Below are 5,610 nucleotides of genomic sequence, written 5' to 3' on the forward strand. Positions count from 1 at the left end.
AATTATTTTATGTCTAGTTCTCTCTTCCTGAGGGAACACATCTAAGCCAAGAGTACCAGCATAGGGAGTCTTTATCCTGGGCTCAGACCTCAGCCACATGCTGGAAGAGTTACGTCACTCCAGACTGAGACCGAGAGAGGACAGGAAAATGGAGATGCCGTAAGGAGACAAAGAAGACTGATGACTGTGACAAAGCAAATACCAAAAATAAACCCAGACACTGGCAAAGGTTGCAGAACGTCTGAACAATGTGTTTCGTTAGATGCAGTAACATTAGAGTTCTGAAAAGTATAATAGAAGTTGCATTTTTCTCTGGAACATCTCCATTCCAGGTGGTTTTTCACTTAAAGGTGTTTTGTCAGAAAAGAAAACATTTTAATATGATATATTATCTAACAATATGACTGTCTCCTTCCAAGAGGAAATAGAGTATAGCAGACACTTCGTGAAGTTTTCTTTTTAGATGTTACGATCTGATCTGATGGCATAAGAGGAGAGCATGAAAAGAACAAGTGATGAGCGGAACTATGATTTAGAGGGTCATGTAATCTTCAAACACGGAAAGGTTTCTTCACAGTGAGAGCTGTGAAAATGTGGAATAGATTCCCTCAAGAGTTGGTTCTGGCCAGCTCAGTGGATTGCTGTAGCCTCCCTAGCGGTCTGATTATGTCAGTATTTCTGTGCTCAAAGCGGTATATTATTTTCAATGGAAATATGTTGTTTTTTTATTGTAGGCCTGTAATTCTTAGGAATAACTCACTGAAATCTGTCCGAACAAGAGTCTAGTAAACATCCCGGGGATGATAAAATTTGAAACACAAAATCATAAATTATAAGTTAATAAATAATCATAAAAAATAATAATATAATAATAATAAATGTAATTCAATAATATAATCAAACCAAAAACACTGAAATATGAAATAGAGCGCCAAGTTCGCACATCGCTGAGCAAAGTCGCAAAGTACATTTACCCCATAGTCTTTGAAGGAAATCAGCAATAGTCAGCAATATGTTTGTATTTTGAATTTGTTTTTCCAATTCGATTTGAAGTCAATTCTAATTTCGATCTTTGGTTATTTCAGATTAAATTTTAAATTCATCACTACTGTAATTTGGAGATTCGGATACATCTGATTTACCAAAAATGTTGTCCTAATTTCGATTTGGAACGAATCTAACTGGACATATCTAACATCCCAAACTCATGTTAAATGTCATCGGACTGAGCACCTATATTGATGCGCCCGTTGTGGGGTCCACATGTTTGTAATTAAAGGGAGGAATACTAGTTTTGTATTTATGCATTTTGTAAGATGAGAATACTTTTAACCAGATGTTTTCAGAAAAACAATTAGGCTGTAACCTTAATAAAAGTAATTCATTTTAATATACTATTTGTGACTTGGCACCTCAAAAGTCTGTCAGTTTCTTTTTATTATAATTGAATAGGAATTAAAATGAACTGAGAGTTTATTTATTTGAAATATCAGCAAAGCTCCAGACATTTTGGCAAAACTGGGCACTTTTGTAAAATCCTTTGGAATCAATACGGAAGGTAAAATTAAGGAGGTGTTTCTTCTTTTTAGGGTGCACTTGGCTTTCTAATGTCCCTGAGGGATAAGGAAGTTTCTTTAACTTTTTTTAATTTATGATATATATATATATATATATATATATATATATATTTCTTGGGTTTTCTTTACTTTTTTTTTTTTACTTTGTTTATTAAAGAATTTTTTTAGATACACCATATTGCGTAGGGTTCAATATTGAGTTGGCCCCGCCCTTTGCAGATATAATAGCTTCAACTCTTCTGGGAAGGCCGTCCACAAGGTGTAGCCTCCCTGGCGGTATTCCCGAGTGTAGCTCGGGGTAAAGTTTCAGTACCAGAAGCGGTAACCCCGAGCTACACTCGGGCTTACCATGCAGCGCTGCTCCGAGATCCCTCAATCACTTACCTTGTTCTGCGCTCCTGCGAGGTCCCCCCTGCAGTGTCCCCAGCAATGTAATCCGGCCGATGCCGGCATCTGTCTTCTGGGTTCCGTTCTCTGCGACGTCGGGACGTACGGGGGACAAAACGGCGGAAAATTTGAAAATGACAAAAAGTGACATTCACTAAATACACTAAAATCACATAGTATAACATTCCTGTATCAAACCATTTCACATACATTGTGTCCCGAGTGCTTTGTCCGGCGCCCTGCCTGCATTTTTACTGTTCTTTCTGCCTGGAAACTGAGAAACGTCCATGGCGTCCAAAAAGTGTCCCTTTAGGTCAAAATCGGTTTTAGATCAGCTAGAGAACAGCGATAGTAAATCAGAACCACTTGCAGAATTGAGTGATAATGATTCGTGGGGGAAATTCCTCATCAGACACTGAAAACGATTTTGCGACTTTGCTCAGCGATGTACGAACTTGGCGCTATATTTCAAATTTCAGTGTTTTTGGTTTGATTATATTATTGAATTAAATTTATTATTATATTATTATTTTTTATGATTATTTATTAAATTATAATTTATGATTTCGTGTTTCAAGTTTTATTCTACCCAGGATGTTTAGCAGAATTCTTGTTCGGACAGATTTGAGTGAGTTATTCCTAAAAATTACAGGCCTACAATACAAAAACAACATATTTCCATGCAAAAAAATATACCACTTTGAGCACAGAAATATGGACATAATCAGACCGCTAGGGAGGTTAAAAGGGTGTCTATGGGAAGGTTGGACCATTCTTCCAGAAGCGCATTTGTGAAGTCAGGCACTGATGTCAGGGGAGGAGGCCTGGCTCACAGTCTCCGCTCTAATTTGTCCCAAAGGGGTTCTATGGGGTTGAGGTCAGGACTCTGTGCAGGCCAGTCAAGTTCCTCCACCCCAAACTGGCTCCTCCATGTCTTTATGGACCTTGCTTTGTGCACTGGGGGGCAGTCATGTTGGAACAGGAAGGGGCCATCCCCAAACTCTTCCCACAAAATTGGGAGCATGAAATTGTCCAAAATGTCTTGGTATGCTGACGCCTTCAGAGTTCCCTTCAGTGGAACTAGGGGGCCAAGCCAAACCCCTGAAAAAAAAAACACACACCATAATCCCCTCTTCACCAAACTTTACACTTGGCACAATGCAGTCAGGCAACTACCATTCTCCTGGCAACCGCCAAACCCAGACATGTTCATTGGATTTCCAGGCAGTGAAGTGTGATTGGTCACTCCAGAGAACACATCTCCAATGCTCTAGAGTCCAGTGGCGGCGTGCTTTACACCATGGCATCCGACGCTTTGCATTGCACTTGGAGATGGAAGGCTTGGATTCAGCTGCTCGGCCATGGAAACCCATTCCATGAAGCTCTCTACACACTGTTGTTGGGCTCATCTGAAGGCCTCACCAAGTTTGGAGATCTTTAGCTATTGACTCTGCAGACAGTTGGAGACTTCATGCGCATGCGCTGACCCCGCTGTCATGTGACGTGGCCTACCACTTGGTGGCTGAGTTGCTGTTGTTCCCAGTTGCTTCCACTTTGTTATAATCCCACTAACAGTTGAGCGTAGAATATTTAGCAGCCAGGAAATGTCACGGATGGACTTATTGTACAGGTGACCACCTATCACGGGACCACGCTTGGAGTCACTGAGCTCCTGAGAGCGACCCATTCCTCCACAAATGGTTTTAGAAGCAGTCTGCATGCCTAGGGGCTTGATTTTATACATCTGTGACCATGGAGGGGATTGGCACACCTGAATCCAATGATTTGGAGGGCTGGCCCAATACTTTTGTATGTTCATAGGTAGAATAAACAAGCAGTTAAAAAATATAGGTATTCACTTGGAATTTTCCATTGTACAATTAGACATACAAGATTGCAACAATACAGTGTTTGAGTAACAATGCTGGTTGACTGATCGTATCCCATCACTTTAAAGAGTAGAGTAAAAAAAAAGGAAATAAAGATGGCGGTGCTCTGGAGGATATGGACCAGCTGGCTCCTTCGTTAGATTGTAGATGTTGAAGCTTTGTATAAGAGTTGTATCCTGGAGCATGCATATTCATAAAGCAAATCTAATAGACATATATTATAATTATTCTAATAACATATTTTTTTAGGTGCACATTAGGTGTCATGGCTCTGTTTTTTTTAACAAAGCCACGTGATCAACATTTAGATTTTTTTTTTCCTTTCTCCAACGAACTTTGCTTAAGCAGTCAGCAACCTTTAAGGCTGATTGTGAAGAGGAGATTGGTACAAAATCAATGCAGTTATAATCTCTGTAGCTGCTTTTCACGAAAGAAAGGCCAATTGATTTCTAGCTTGGAACTTTGGAACTTTAGCCATTTGGGATTGGTGAATGTTATAGGAGATTTAAGTCAGAGCTCTACTTTGATGTCGTAGGGCACATGTATCAAATACAAGGCCTGTGGACCGAATTCGGCCCACCTGGCCATCTCATGTGGCCCTAGCTCCTCTCCTCATCTCAGTGCCCCCCCCCGTATCAGCAGTCAGTATCAGTGAGGGGGGAACGCCTCTGCCAGATCCTGTGCCTCACTGTGCAGCCATGGAGAGGCTTGTCTCTGCTCCCTGTCTCAGCATTCAGCAGACTCCAGCAACTGACTCCAGCCCAGGGGTGGACTGACCATTCGAGCACTCGGGCACTGCCAGAGGGTCCGGGGTCAGTAGGGGGTCCAATGAAATGCCTCTGGTACCTTTTTTATGGGCTTTTTTGAGCGTGGGCAAGGACACAGGGGCCCCATGATCCCCTATTGCCCGGGGGCCCCATGAGTTGTCAGTCCGCCCCTGCTCCAGCTCCACTCTGGTCCTCTTCAAGACCCTGCACTTTGTGCTTCCCAGCTCCGCCCCCAGCTTCTTCTTGGCAGCGGCACAAGTTAAAGGGGATGCACTGTGATATACGGGAGGGTGGGGGACTCTTGATTTCTGATGGCGGGGGGGGCTTTGACAACTGATGTAGGGGAAGTTGTGTTGCCCTGGACATCTAGTCTTAGGCTACGTTCACACTAGCCTTGTGTGCAGGCGGCAGAGAGGCGTTTGGGAAGCGTTTTTACCGCTTCCCAAACGCCTCTGCCAATTCTGCACATTACAGCACATGGTGCTGTTCTAACGGGAGCGTTTGCGTCGCGTCACGTTGCGTCGCGGCAAAACGGACACCTCTGGACGAGTCAGGAGGCTTTGAAGCCTCCTATTCTCGTCTATGGTGCCGCTCCGCAAACGCCCGGCCGGCGTTTGCGGTGCGGTTGCGACGCGGTTGCGGGGCGTTTGCGGAGCGGTAACACCACTCAAACTGCATTATAGGCGTTTGTGGGGCGTTATTAACGCTCGGCAAACGCCTAGCAACCGCCGCTAAACCGCGCATGCGGCGTTTGCGGAGCGTTTGCCGAGCGTTAAAAAACGCTCCGCAAACGCCGGACCAACGCTTGCCAAACGCTATAGGGGCGTTTGGCAAGCGTTGGCAAAACAGCCTAGTGTGAACGAGCCCTTACAGATACAAACAGTCCTTTGAGGATAACTATAATGCTGAAGCGACCTGCAATGAAATTGAGATTGAGACCCCTGTCATAGGGTGTAAACAGATACCCAGTATATTTAGGAGTCAATTGTG

Source organism: Staurois parvus, unplaced genomic scaffold, assembly GCF_062004578.1.
Source record: "Staurois parvus isolate SC_StPar_1 unplaced genomic scaffold, SC_StPar_1.0 ptg000591l, whole genome shotgun sequence".
In the NCBI taxonomy this organism is placed as follows: domain Eukaryota; kingdom Metazoa; phylum Chordata; class Amphibia; order Anura; family Ranidae; genus Staurois; species Staurois parvus.